This window comes from Lissotriton vulgaris, chromosome 10 (genome assembly GCF_964263255.1).
Source record: "Lissotriton vulgaris chromosome 10, aLisVul1.2, whole genome shotgun sequence".
Lineage (NCBI taxonomy): Eukaryota > Metazoa > Chordata > Amphibia > Caudata > Salamandridae > Lissotriton > Lissotriton vulgaris.
Window position 1 is genome coordinate 898,707,941 of NC_141698.1, and position 15,630 is coordinate 898,723,570.

At 47.0% G+C, this 15,630-nt stretch overlaps 1 long non-coding RNA gene across 1 annotated transcript; it reads left to right on the top strand.

Moving 5' to 3' along the window:
- The first annotated feature begins 765 nt into the window (after positions 1–765).
- On the top strand, positions 766–3,792 carry LOC147688979 (uncharacterized). The gene is made up of 3 exons (XR_015300578.1): positions 766–864; positions 1,619–1,744; positions 3,540–3,792. It is a non-coding gene; the product is annotated as an uncharacterized LOC147688979 (long non-coding RNA).
- The last annotated feature ends 11,838 nt before the right edge of the window (positions 3,793–15,630 follow it).

Here is a 15,630-nt window from a genome sequence, read left to right on the forward strand (position 1 = left end):
CTTTACTGCTGGAGTTGCGTCGCAACGATGGCGCAGCTCCATCAATGCTCTGGGGTACCCTATCTCCCCAATGCTGGGTCAAGCCGTACGTCTGCTTCAAGCAGGTGCAGGGTTTGTGTGACGCATCATTGTCCTAAAGGTGACTGATTGATATTTTGTAGATTTCCCTCAGCCACTATTAGGATGTGTTCCAGCGCAGGAATGCCCTCCCTTGCGCCGGAACGCCCCCTGATGGCGCAGGGCTTTATAACGGGATGCATCTCCCAAATGCGTCACGTTGTTATAATATTATACGCCGCACCATGGCGCCCTTTTTTGTTTAGCTGCTGCGTCACAAAAGTCACGCAAGAACGGCGCAAAAGAGCCGCAAGGGCTTAAATCTGCCCCTTCCTTTGTAACCCTGACAATAAGAAAAATAGTGGCGGTGGATTGATAGTTTGACTATTTAAATGACTGGTAATGTAGCAGGCAACTGTTAGTGTTGTCACTGATCTGACTGAAATCACAATGGAGTTTGTCTGTCACTTTGCGTCTTGCCTGCGGACTGCTGCCTGCCAGTCCTAGGTGAACGTTTCAGTACTTTGTTTAGTGAGTTACGTGACTTTCGAAGTCACAGGTCCGCAAATAAATAAAAAGTAACCATAATCAATATAATTTCGCGGAAATATTTTGTTATTGTTCTTTTGAAATGTTTGATTTGGTTGACATTGACAAGCAACAATCATCCATGTTTTCTGTTCTTTCTTTCATGTTGTACGTCAGCTCCCCCCAGGGGCGAGAGGAGGACACAGGAGCAGCAGGCGGCGGATGCTGTTCATCAACAGGGCCAGGATCGGGCAGGCGAGGGCTCCTCTGCTGGCCCCAGTAAGTTTTCATTTTAGACTAGTACCTATTTTTCCTAGCGTTCCTCATTTGAATTTTTTCAAAATTGTCTTTGCTCTTCTTGTAGACTGTATCTAAATTCTTATCCTGCCTCTACTATGACTCCCTGTGGTATTACTAGATTATTCTTATTAGTCTGTCTGTGTAGCTAACTAAGATTGCACGGTTGGCGAAACTCCCATGATTCTAGTCAGCAATAGCTCTATCAACTTAGTGCAGTCCTCTGGGATTGTCCATAATGTCTTTTGAAGTGTTCTATCTGGACTCATGCTTGCAAAAATTGCAAAACCTTTCGTTCAGTCACTCTAGTCTGGAGGACCAAAAAACACAGATTGTATTTAAATTTAAAAGCTTTATTAAAAGTAAACACATTTATTAAAATGAAGTCATAATAAAACTAAACGTTTAACTGATAATGGAAAAGTGGTTAGTGCTGACGATTAATTGAAGACATTTCTTGTGGTCGAGCCGAGCTCTCACCTGGTTTCAACTTGATCTTGTTGTTAGAAGTCCATCTTCTGTCTGTGTGGAGAAAAATGGTGCGTGTTAAAAAATCAGCCTTCATCAGTTGTGCCAAAAAGTGCAGCAAGACAACCTTCCCTGGAAAAAGGGACATTTTTTTTAACTTTAACGTAGACAGTCACAAATTACATTGTTTTCACATGTCTTCATTCCTAGACCAAATACTAGTGACTAGTGAGTGCTTTATTCTAAGATTCTTAAATGTACTTTGTAGGTGGAACATCTGGTGGCGGGGCCAGTGTGGTGGTGGTGCTCGACACGGAGGCGGAGGGCAATTCATCATCAGGGGAGGAGGCGGCGGCGCCGGATGTGAGAGTTGAGACGGTGGTGGCGGCCAGAGGTAAGCTCTTATATATTCCTTACTTATTGAGATTGAAGACTAGCTGGGAAGGCAAGAATATGAGATGCATGGCTGGGTGAATGATGAAGCAATGATGGGTGGAAGGACAACAGCCTGGGTGGGTGACACAGAAACTGTATGTGTCCATATACCTGGATCATGCTACTATCTGACTCTTAGATAGCATATGTGTATCTAGAGCAGGGGTACTCCTAGTACGGCCCGCGGGCCGGTGGTGGCCCGGCAAGCCTTCGTTGGCGGTGCGCTGACCTTGCAGACAATCACTGCTCCCCCGGCCCCCACAGAGCAGAGGCTTTTTTGTATTTCACCTGTTAGCGCCCCTGCATCTCCACTCTGACAATCACTGCTCCCCCGGCCCCCACAGAGCAGAGTGGAGATGCAAGGCCACAAAGAGGTGAAATAGAACTAAGCCTCTGCTCTGTGGGGCCGGGCAAGCAGTGATTGTCAGGGTGGAGAAGCAGGGGCGCTAAAACAAACAAAGCCTCAATAATATGTTAATGGTCTTTTAAAGACCTGTTAAGTACTTTGGTGTTGTTGTCTGTGTGTGCGCGTTGAGGAAGCGGTCTCAACCCGGGCTGAAGGCTGACACAGATAGACACACACACAGTGAGATGACAGAGGGAGAGGGAGGGCAGGAGGGAGAGAGAGATGGAGGGAGGGCAGGAGGGACAGCAGGAGGGAGAGAGATGTATGTAAATGCTGGGTCTGGTGGCTCAGTGGATGAGGGCATCTGCTGCAGGGACCTGTGTGCAACCTCATGGTCACAAGTTATCGTTTTGCTTTAGCCCCGCCCCCTCTGACTCCGCCCCCACCAGTGCGGCCCTCGGCCCCAAACTACACTGTAAATGTAGCCCCTGAGAGAAAGTTTGTGAGTACCCATGATCTAGAGAGAGTAGACGGTCAGTGGATGAACTAAGTGTAACTTTGAAGAGCATGTAACACTAACACTGCACCCGCACGTCCGTTCCAGTGTAGGAAAGGCAAGGAAAAGAACTTTTAATTTTGTCCAAATACTACCATAAATAGTAGCAGTAGTTTGTATTGCAAGCACTGCATAGATCCGGTTATTATGGTGGCCACTCCCTACCTCTCTTAATAAGTTTAGTAGTACTCAGTCATTCATGTGTGGATGTATCACTGCCTGTCACTCAATAAAAAGCAAAGCACCTAAAGTCATCCCATATATAAGCAAAAACATCCCATGTGAAGTGATAGATAATCAGATTATTTATCTTCTTCAATTTTCCATTTCTAGTACTCATTTCCACTGTAGGGTGAAAGTTAAATTAATTAAGCAGTAGCCCTTGAGTTGTAACAGAGTATTCTCAGTGCCACCCGTAATAGAAAAGTAAGAGATTCACCACCTGCATGTACTGGACGGGTACAGTAACGCAACGGCAACGCAAGTCTAGGTCACTCCTCATGGCGTGCGTCTCTTTTTCTCGGGTGCAAGTTTACCGCGCTGGCATTATGCCGGCTTGCAGAAAATAACGTACCAATTTTCCAAAACAAGAGACAAGAAGAAGAATAAGACTGGTGTACTTTCATAGTCGACTCCAATGGAAGTCCACAGTGCTCATAGAATTTGTTCCTTAAACTCCCACTAATGTTAGAGCAAGGATGAAGAAGTGTGAGGTTAGATAGATACTGGCCTCAATAGTTATGTAATGCGCTTGCAAGTTGCTAGTTGTACTGCAGCACACATTTCTGCTGAATGATTGAGTTAATCTTAAAGAGCATTGGTTACAGACTATGTCTTTCTTTCTTCATATAGGTTCTCCTTCCAAACGAACAAGGAGGAAGGAGCTGGCTAGAGCGGCCCGGCAACGGAGAATCGAGGCCACTGTTGCGGAATATCGGCGGCTGGTGGCCCTGGAGGACGTGGAAAGTGTGCGGTCGACAACAACGACAACGTCGTCCTCCGTGGCCTCACCGGCTGCCACCGTGACCCAGCACAGTGGTCCACCGAGACTGAGCCGGGCTGCCAAAGGCAAACGCCACCCCCGAGCAGCAAGGCCAACAGCTGCTTCTCACAGGCCTTGCACCTGCAAGGCAGTGAAGGCACGCCTGCGCCGCACCACCCTGATGGTGTCCCGCCTTCAGCAGGAGCTCGCCTTGCTCCGCGAGGAGCATGATGCCCTGGCCCAAAAAGTGAACAGCATCCACCCATAGTGTCCCTTGCCCCTTTTTTAGAGACTTTTGGGGGGTGGGAATTGGGAGTTGGGTTTTTGGGGACTTTTGAAGGACAATCGTTGGGGTTAGGGAGGGTCTTGCGGGAGATTATTTTGTTAGGGATATAAATATACTTTTTCAAACTTTATCTGAGCATACCTGTTTTTTACTGCTTGCCTGGTGGGTGGGGGTTTAACGTTGACTGTTTTCCTGAAAGTTTAGTTCCATTTTCTTCCTTTAAGTGTAAATGCCCAAATGTTTTCAACACTAAGTGCCTCTCACAGACTAAGTGAAGTGAATCCAAGAGTCCTAGGACTTTAGTAGTACTACCTTCAGGCTCTCGTCTCTCGTACTAATACTCCATTATACCCCCAAACCACCAAACGCTTATCTTACCTGTAATTTGTGTTTGAAAGTAGGGCTAGGCCCAGGGCTGGCTCCACGGGAAACACCGAATAACGTTGGCAATCTTGGTCGGATAAAATTTCCTCATAGCGGTGGTAGTAGTGGTGTGACACAGTGGCAGTTGCATGCCTATGAAAAAAAAGAAAATGAAATCTGGTTTGTCCTCCTGAGCAATTCAACGGTACAACTGAGAATATAGCAGGTGACAGAAGTACAGTAGAGCAGTGCCACATTGTAGCCTAACAAATGGTAAAGTATAACTACTAATTCGGTTGAAGTTCTTTCACATTAGCAATGGTTCTTTGTCAAGCAGAGTAAGAATATATCATCGACAACTGTGGAAAGAAAGAATGCGACAGTACAGGGCCTGTGTGGAATTATTGATAACTATATTCAACATAAGGTCTCTGTAGCCAGATACCCGAGAGCCTTGCTGGTCACTATAAATCCATTCACAACAACACTCAATGGGGTTGGTCTGGAAGGTGTCACGTTTACTCCCCGTGATCCAGTCGATGCAAATATGGTTCCACCTCCAAATGTCACCAACACCCAGAAGTGTAAACACAGGGTGTTCGAGGCATTAGGCGAGGGAGAAAAATAACAAACTAAAATAAAAAATGTGGGATGGGTAAAGGTAGGGTCAGCAGGGAAAGGATACCTGTAAGAGAAGACAAGACAGGCATCAGTGAAGTGATGTCCTAACATACAAGGGTACTCTCATATAGTCTCACTAAATAGTCTGCAAGTCTCCCGCCTACTCATGGGAAATGTAGTTTCATAGTACGGTAGGCGCTTAGGGGCTGCGTAACCTGACAGAAGGTATAGTAGATAGAAAAGGAGAAATTGCTTTTTTTCTAGGTGTCCCCTCACTCACCAGGGTTGCCCCTTGGTGACATGCTTCATCATTGGGGCCATCCCAGTCCTCTACGGCCTGGGGCGTGCTGCGACTTGCGAATTACGTAGGAGCACTTACAAATGACTATGTGTGGTGCAGATAGTGGAGTGGACTAAGTGATGTGTTAAGGGATCAATGTAGAAGCCGAGAGAGAGCAAAGAAATGCAGTCACAGTCAGAGAAAAAGGCAAGGGATACTGTATCTATGTGGTTGTAGTGGTCCTGTTGGAAGTGGTAAGTAAGTTGCCCGCAGAAAAAAAATCCTCCTATTAGCGGCACTCCTCCATTGCAGCCGACGCTTCGTCCACCGATGTTGGTCACCAGAAGACACCCTGTCCACTGCCTGCCTGATGCTGAATTGTGGCTCGCTACTGTGAAGCCTGACTCCATCCTTTTTTCCCCATTGCAGAGACTGAAACCCGGCCTGTAATTATTCAACGAAAAACAGGAAGTGATATAATATTACAACACCACTGATAAATAAATATAAGGTATGTAGGCTGTGGAGTGCAAAAAGTCACAATTTGTTTTTCCTAGTAGACAGACAGTACAATGTTTTTGAAAGTGCGTACTCTGAGTCACCTTTTGAAGGATAAGTAAGTATGGGCAAATTAATGTAGCGGATCTTGCCCCTCAAGCTAGGTGTACTGTAAACTGTGTTTTAGAACAAAAATAGATCTTCCTAGCAGTGCTCCCACCCAAAAAACGAGGCCTAGCAGAAAACTGGAGACAAAACTTACTTTGAAAGTAAAAGTAGGCCGAAGTACCCTAATTACCCATTACCCCCCGTGGATTGTATTCAAACCACTTGCAAGCAACCAAGCAAAAGTAGCCATAGCCAGCATCGCTCCAAGACTCGAAATCCCCCCCACTCAAACACATGCAATAGAAATACTGCTAACCCTAACGAACCCTAAGTTAAGAATAGTGGCAAAGGCTTTCTTTAACTATGCCAAATCCCCCCTTTCCCACCATGGATTTTCTTCAAATGACTTGCAACCAAAATTACACATTCTCACGAGTGCTCTAAGACCCCAGAACTCAGTTTGAAAAATCTAGAACACCCCGATACACATGCAATCCTGCTGCTAGGGCTAACCCTAACGAACCCTAAGTTACAAAAAGTGCCAAAACTAAAGGCTTTTCCGCGCGGATTTTGTCCCAACCACTTCTACCCGGTATTAGACCTTCCCAGGAATGCCCCAAGACCCGGCAACCCACCCGCCAAGAAGCATAACACCCCCAAACAGGCCAAAAGCAAAATCTCATACTTGCAATATTTCTGGGCCTTCGGTCCAAACGCGCTGCGTAGCTAGGCCATAAGTCGGGGTTGGCACGACGGATTTCCTGAAAAGCAAATGCAATCAAGATTAGAGTGTCCCAGCAGTGCTCCCAGACCACGAAACTCACCCGCAAACAGACGGAACCCCCCCTAAGAGCACCTCAAAGGCAAGCAAGTCATCAAAAACACAAAAAAAATTCCGCCTGGGATTTGGTCCAAAACACTTTTATCCGGTATTAGAGCTTCCCAGCAATGGCCCCAGAGCCGTCAACCCAGGAGAAAACGAGTAGAAGACCCCCAAACAGCCAAAGAGCAAAAGTACAAAAATGGGGACTTAGTCACTTTTTCACAAATTTCCCAAATCACTCCGCGCGCGCTCTGCAGCTAGGCCCTAAGTCCCCTCAGCCACCATGGATTTGCTTCAAACCTCTTGCAAAGTAAAGTATATATAGCCAGCAGTGCTCCCACACCACGAAACTCACCCGCAAACACCAGCAAGCCCCCCAAACAGGCCCCCGAAAACGCTACATAGAGCAAAATGTCTGAAATAGCCCAAAAAAAATCGGCCTGGATTTTGTCCCAACCACTTCTACCCGGTATTAGACCTTCCCAGGAATGCCCCAAGACCCGGCAACCCACCCGCCAAGAAGCATAACACCCCCAAACAGGCCAAAAGCAAAATCTCATACTTGCAATATTTCTGGGCCTTCGGTCCAAACGCGCTGCGTAGCTAGGCCATAAGTCGGGGTTGGCACGACGGATTTCCTGAAAAGCAAATGCAATCAAGATTAGAGTGTCCCAGCAGTGCTCCCAGACCACGAAACTCACCCGCAAACACCAGGAAGCCCCCCAAACAGGCCCCCGAAAACGCTACATAGAGCAAAATGTCTGAAATAGCCCAAAAAAAATCGGCCTGGATTTTGTCCCAACCACTTCTACCCGGTATTAGACCTTCCCAGGAATGCCCCAAGACCCGGCAACCCACCCGCCAAGAAGCATAACACCCCCAAACAGGCCAAAAGCAAAATCTCATACTTGCAATATTTCTGGGCCTTCGGTCCAAACGCGCTGCGTAGCTAGGCCATAAGTCGGGGTTGGCACGACGGATTTCCTGAAAAGCAAATGCAATCAAGATTAGAGTGTCCCAGCAGTGCTCCCAGACCACGAAACTCACCCGCAAACAGACGGAACCCCCCCTAAGAGCACCTCAAAGGCAAGCAAGTCATCAAAAACACAAAAAAAATTCCGCCTGGGATTTGGTCCAAAACACTTTTATCCGGTATTAGAGCTTCCCAGCAATGGCCCCAGAGCCGTCAACCCAGGAGAAAACGAGTAGAAGACCCCCAAACAGCCAAAGAGCAAAAGTACAAAAATGGGGACTTAGTCACTTTTTCACAAATTTCCCAAATCACTCCGCGCGCGCTCTGCAGCTAGGCCCTAAGTCCCCTCAGCCACCATGGATTTGCTTCAAACCTCTTGCAAAGTAAAGTATATATAGCCAGCAGTGCTCCCACACCACGAAACTCACCCGCAAACACCAGGAAGCCCCCCAAACAGGCCCCCGAAAACGCTACATAGAGCAAAATGTCAGAAATAGCCCAAAAAAAAATCGGCCTGGATTTTGTCCCAACCACTTCTACCCGGTATTAGACCTTCCCAGGAATGCCCCAAGACCCGGCAACCCACCCGCCAAGAAGCATAACACCCCCAAACAGGCCAAAAGCAAAATCTCATACTTGCAATATTTCTGGGCCTTCGGTCCAAACGCGCTGCGTAGCTAGGCCATAAGTCGGGGTTGGCACGACGGATTTCCTGAAAAGCAAATGCAATCAAGATTAGAGTGTCCCAGCAGTGCTCCCAGACCACGAAACTCACCCGCAAACAGACGGAACCCCCCCTAAGAGCACCTCAAAGGCAAGCAAGTCATCAAAAACACAAAAAAAATTCCGCCTGGGATTTGGTCCAAAACACTTTTATCCGGTATTAGAGCTTCCCAGCAATGGCCCCAGAGCCGTCAACCCAGGAGAAAACGAGTAGAAGACCCCCAAACAGCCAAAGAGCAAAAGTACAAAAATGGGGACTTAGTCACTTTTTCACAAATTTCCCAAATCACTCCGCGCGCGCTCTGCAGCTAGGCCCTAAGTCCCCTCAGCCACCATGGATTTGCTTCAAACCTCTTGCAAAGTAAAGTATATATAGCCAGCAGTGCTCCCACACCACGAAACTCACCCGCAAACACCAGGAAGCCCCCCAAACAGGCCCCCGAAAACGCTACATAGAGCAAAATGTCAGAAATAGCCCAAAAAAAAATCGGCCTGGATTTTGTCCCAACCACTTCTACCCGGTATTAGACCTTCCCAGGAATGCCCCAAGACCCGGCAACCCACCCGCCAAGAAGCATAACACCCCCAAACAGGCCAAAAGCAAAATCTCATACTTGCAATATTTCTGGGCCTTCGGTCCAAACGCGCTGCGTAGCTAGGCCATAAGTCGGGGTTGGCACGACGGATTTCCTGAAAAGCAAATGCAATCAAGATTAGAGTGTCCCAGCAATGCTCTCAGACCATGAAACTCACCCACAAACAGACGGAACCCCCCCTAAGAGCACCTCAAAGGCAAGCAAGTCATCAAAAACACAAAAAAATTTCCGCCTCGGATTTGGCACAAACCACTTTTAGTGCTTCCCAGCAATGGCCCCAGACCCGTCAACTCACCTGCAAAGAGGTAGAACAACACCCCCACAAGTGCTGAGTCTTTCTTCATTGGGCGTAAACCAGCCCTCTGCTTTGATGGAAATAGGAGTCTGGAGGAGGAGGATAGAGGAGCATGTTCTTCTGAACTTGTGAACCTGAGGAATGCAGACTGCGGCACCTTCAAATAAATTAGCAAACAAGTGAAGACAGTTCTGCTGATGGGCTTGTCTTTGTGATAATCTGATTAAAGTTTGAATTATATTAACTGTGCACAACAAAGAAAGACAGACACACAGGAATAAAAGTGAATAAGGATGAAAAAGAAAGTTATTGATTCGTTGTCTCATTTTCAGGGCTCGAAGTCGGAATCACGGTCCAGGAATAAGAATAAGGCTTCGTCATCATACTCTGCGAATTCAGCCCGGGTGAGGTCAGTGCCACCTGACAGAGTAGAAATTCCCTCATCTATGGTGCTGGCCACCTCCTCTTCATCCGGCACGCTCTCTCGTACTCTTATATCTGGTGGTATGAGGTGCTGATTCATCTTGATCATTGTTAACCTCTCCACATTTTTGGGCGAGAGGCGGCTCCGTTTGGGAGTTACAATCCCACCAGCCGCACTGAAAACCCGTTCAGAAGACACACTTGCGAGTGGGCAAGACAAGTAGTTTAAAGCCAGGTTGGTGAGCTGTGGCCACAATTCTATTTTCCCATGCCAATACGCCAATGGGTCAGAATTAACATAGACCTCTGTGGAGTCATTCAGATAGTCCTTCACCATCGACTCAAGGTCCTCCTCCAAGGTTCCTCCACTTTGCGTAGCTCTTGCTGTGCCTCTGGCCTTTTGAGAACCAAACCCACGCAGAGCTAGCCAATCCTCTTCAGCCTCCAATGTTTCTGCTGTCTTTCGTGCAGATGATGCGGTTGCCGGTGTCTTTAACGGCTGAGAGGTCACTTGTGCCACAGCCACAGGTGCAGAAGTGGATTGTTTTGACTGGGGATGGCCTGCTGATGTACTGCCATTTCCTTCAATTTCCAGCCGTTCTGTTTCAAACTTCTTGGCTGACAAGGCTAGCCAACGTTTGTACTTTGTAACATCTTCATCAGCAAAAGAAAAGAATGCTCTGCCTGCCAGCGCCTTTTTGTAGCGTGGATCCAGAATAGTAGCACAAATGTAATGCTGTTCTGAGTGGATCTTTTGAAGACGTTCATCACCTTGTAGGAGCTCTAATAATTGCTCAGCCAGAAGCAAAGAAGAGCCTTTCTTTTTGTCATCTTTTCGAAACACAGAACACACCTCCTTCAGTTGGTCCTCCAGCATGTACAACAATGGGATAGCTTTTCCCAAATTAGAGTCCTCCTTGCTGACTGCACGCGTGAAGACCTCAAAAGGACGAAGCATGCGTGTTAGGCTTTCAACTATGTTCCATTGCGGCCCACCCATCCTCAGCTCCTCTATACCCTCTTTCAAGAAATATTGATCGAGTTGCGTATACTGCTCATACAGACGCTCAAGCATGTAGAAGGTTGAGTTCCAACGTGTTACCACCTCCTGGATGAGTGCTTTCACTGGCATTTGACATTGATATAGCATGCTCCTCAGCTGCTTGCGGGCCTTAAAAGAATGCCTGAAATGCTTGCAAATTTTTCGGCAGTTCTCCAATACACTGGACGCTGCACTGAGTTTATTACCCAAGAATTTTTGGACAACCAGGTTTATACAGTGCGCCAAACACGGCACTCTGAAATAGTAACCGTCCCTCATGGCCTTAACTATATTGGAGCCATTGTCCGTGGAAACATAACCAACCTTGCGTTTTAGTGGGGACAGACAGTTAAGGACCTTTGTGTTAAAGACATCCAAAATGTTTTCTGCTGTGTGACGTTTCTCCAAACCAAACATGGCTAGTGTTGCATGTTTCCGAGCACCTTTAAAAACAATGTTAGTGTCAACACCTGAGTTTAGCTTTGCTTTAGCCCCTGAAAAAGAGACCCAGTGTGCAGTGATGCACATGTAATCAGCGCCTGCGCCACTGCTCCACATGTCTGTTGTCAGATGTATAGTGTGAACAGCACTCTTCTGCAAAGCTGCCCCAATCGCCTTCAGAACATCTTCATGTAGTGCTGGAACCGCAACTCGGGCAAAATAGAACCGGCTAGGAACCTTCCATTTAGGGCAGAGCGCTGCCACTAATTCTAGAAAACCAACCCCTTCGACAAAAGAAAAAGGGAGAAGGTCCAGAGCTAGCATTTTAGCCAGCTTAGTGTTATACAGACGGGTCATTGGGTGGTTGCGTTCATATTGCGCTTCTGTAAACAACATCTTTTTAATGTTGCCCTGGACCAATGATTTACGGGATGATGATCTCTTCGACCCAGTTACGCTCGCTGATGAACTTTTCCGCATTGATGTCTCACTCTCTCCCACACTCTTAGTGTGGCTCCCATGGGGTGTGCTGCTGACATGGGAACTGGGTGTAAGTGAAGTGTATGGATCGTCTTCTTCTACCTCCTCGTCATCAGCAGATGACAAATCAACGTTTTCATTACGTGCAATTCCGGCTTTCTTGACCGCCTCTAGGTGCGGAAACCATTCGAGAGGATGCCTTCTCTCAAGATGACCTCTCTGGCCTCCGGTACCATAGTTAGAACCAAGCTTACCACGACTATATCGAAGCTTACAAAGGCTACAAATGGCTACGTTTTCCTTTTTTGGGCAAACACTAAAGAAGTCCCAAACTGGAGACTTGAAATGTCTTCGGGGGCCGCCGCCGGAGGAGGCGTCGATACTGGTGGTGGTGGTCCTGCTGCTAATGACAGATGAAGTGGAGGATGTGGATTGCCGAACTTCAGTACGTTTTGCACTTTCACCACCACGAATTGAGGTCGAGGACGAGGTGGGTACCTTCTTGCGAGGAAGAAATATGGAAGCGGTAGGTTTTGGTGTACTACTTAACTCCAAATCTAATGATTCCATTTCCATTGCCTCCTCGCCGACATCATCATCACGCTCAGCAGCTTCTCGGGATAGGGTCAAAATGTCTCTTTGCTGCATGCCCGGTGGGGCTGCAGTGACCTTTGTGATGACTGGCTCGTCGTCATCGTGAGAGGCTTCATCACCAGCAGTATCTGTCACTTCTTGTTGAGCCTCATCACACTCCATAGGTTTGAGTTTTTGGACGACCTTCCTTTTACGCTTAGGTACCGGTGGCAGATCATGGTGTGCCTCTGCCTCACTGTCAGACCGCAGTTGTCGTGGTTCCCAAGACAGATCACTTGCACCAGAACGAGGTGGGCTTGAAGAAGATGTAGACACCCCCCTTGATCTTTTCCTTGCTAGGGATGTGGAAGACAATGAATGATCATCAGGAGGAGTGGCTTCCAATGATACCTCAGCTTCATTGTCGATTTCCAAATGTGCCCCTACTTCGGGAGGAACAACTATTGTGGGCACTTGTGAACGTCCATGCACCTTTGCTTGCGCATCTCCTTTTGCTGCCTCTCCTTCCACATGTACTTGGGCGTGTACTTGCACATGGTGTTGTTGTTGCGGCTGTGGTTGTTCAACACTTGTCAGATGAGTTACAACAACCTGTGTTGATTCAGGGACATTGCTGCTACTTTCTTGCGATGAGCCAACATCACTGGTCGATGGTGATTGGAGAAGTACACTGACTGCCTCTGAAGCACTCAAGGGCTTTGACTTAAGTTGGCGTGGTGGTGGAGGCACTGAACCCAATGGAGCAGGGGTGCTGCTCTCAGGTTGGTCCCCAGCAGATCCTGCTGCTGCAGGCGTACTTTTTCTTTTGCTCCCAAAAAAAGTGGCGGGTGACACACCAGCCTCCTTGGTAACTTGCTTCTTCTGCTCCTTACTAGCAACTTTCTTGCTAGAGGAGCTACGGAGACCTTTCTTTGGGGCCATCTTCTTCAGAGCAGGTCAGACAGCAGGCCGCAGTTGCACGAATTGTAGAGTTGTCTGAGGCCAGACGTGACGTCGCGTGACGTTATGCTGCACACACACACCGCTGCAGGACTTCTTCCTGGCACTGGTGGTTCTCTTGAGTCTTGTGCACCTAAAAAAAATGGAAGACAGAGGAACATCAGTTCAGTTATAGAGCACAAAAAAATCGAAAAACACTGCAAAATCAGCACAATCCCAATCCATCCATGCCCTCCATAATGTTTAAATTCAAGACAACCCACAGAAAGACTAGGCCCATGCAAGACTCACTACCCCTGGCATAAATAAAGGTTGAAAAGTAGGCAAAATGGTTGGAGGCCTAACAACAAAGCCTGCATTCAAAATGGCCACTTGCCTGCCAGCACATGGCCAGTGCCTGTAGCTGCACTCAAAATGGCCACCAGCCACATGGCATGTCCCTCCCCATGAACACCCCCAAAAATCGAAAAACACTGCAAAATCAGCACAATCCCATTCCATCCATGATGTTTAAATTCAAGACAGCCCACAGAAAGACTAGGCCCCATGCACCACTCACTACCCCTGGTCAAGGCCCCAACAACAGGTCAAAAATCGAAAAACACAAAATTGTACAAAAAAAAAAAATCGAAAAACACAGAAAAATCAGCACAATCCCAATTCATCTATGGCCTCCATGATGTTTAAATTCAAGACAACCCACAGAAATACTAGGCCCATGCAAGACTCACTACCCCTGGCATAAATAAAGGTTGAAAAGTAGGCAAAATGGTTGGAGGCCTAACAACAAAGCCTGCATTCAAAATGGCCACTTGCCTGCCAGCACATGGCCAGTGCCTGTAGCTGCACTCAAAATGGCCACCAGCCACATGGCATGTCCCTCCCCATGAACACCCCCAAAAATCGAAAAACACTGCAAAATCAGCACAATCCCATTCCATCCATGATGTTTAAATTCAAGACAGCCCACAGAAAGACTAGGCCCCATGCACCACTCACTACCCCTGGTCAAGGCCCCAACAACAGGTCAAAAATCGAAAAACACAAAATTTTACAAAAAAAAAAAATCGAAAAACACAGAAAAATCAGCACAATCCCAATTCATCTATGGCCTCCATGATGTTTAAATTCAAGACAACCCACAGAAATACTAGGCCCATGCAAGACTCACTACCCCTGGCATAAATAAAGGTTGAAAAGTAGGCAAAATGGTTGGAGGCCTAACAACAAAGCCTGCATTCAAAATGGCCACTTGCCTGCCAGCACATGGCCAGTGCCTGTAGCTGCACTCAAAATGGCCACCAGCCACATGGCATGTCCCTCCCCATGAACACCCCCAAAAATCGAAAAACACTGCAAAATCAGCACAATCCCATTCCATCCATGATGTTTAAATTCAAGACAGCCCACAGAAAGACTAGGCCCCATGCACCACTCACTACCCCTGGTCAAGGCCCCAACAACAGGTCAAAAATCGAAAAACACAAAATTTTACAAAAAAAAAAAATCGAAAAACACAGAAAAATCAGCACAATCCCAATTCATCTATGGCCTCCATGATGTTTAAATTCAAGACAACCCACAGAAATACTAGGCCCATGCAAGACTCACTACCCCTGGCATAAATAAAGGTTGAAAAGTAGGCAAAATGGTTGGAGGCCTAACAACAAAGCCTGCATTCAAAATGGCCACTTGCCTGCCAGCACATGGCAAGTGCCTGTAGCTGCACTCAAAATGGCCACCAGCCACATGGCATGTCCCTCCCCATGAACACCCCCAAAAATCGAAAAACACTGCAAAATCAGCACAATCCCATTCCATCCATGATGTTTAAATTCAAGACAGCCCACAGAAAGACTAGGCCCCATGCACCACTCACTACCCCTGGTCAAGGCCCCAACAACAGGTCAAAAATCGAAAAACACAAAATTTTACAACAAAAAAAAATCGAAAAACACAGAAAAATCAGCACAATCCCAATTCATCTATGGCCTCCATGATGTTTAAATTCAAGACAACCCACAGAAATACTAGGCCCATGCAAGACTCACTACCCCTGGCATAAATAAAGGTTGAAAAGTAGGCAAAATGGTTGGAGGCCTAACAACAAAGCCTGCATTCAAAATGGCCACTTGCCTGCCAGCACATGGCCAGTGCCTGTAGCTGCACTCAAAATGGCCACCAGCCACATGGCATGTCCCTCCCCATGAACACCCCCAAAAATCGAAAAACACTGCAAAATCAGCACAATCCCATCCCATCCATGATGTTTAAATTCAAGACAGCCCACAGAAAGACTAGGCCCCATGCACCACTCACTACCCCTGGTCAAGGCCCCAACAACAGGTCAAAAATCGAAAAACACAAAATTTTACAAAAAAAAAAAATCGAAAAACACAGAAAAATCAGCACAATCCCAATTCATCTATGGCCTCCATGATGTTTAAATTCAAGACAACCCACAGAAAGAATCAGT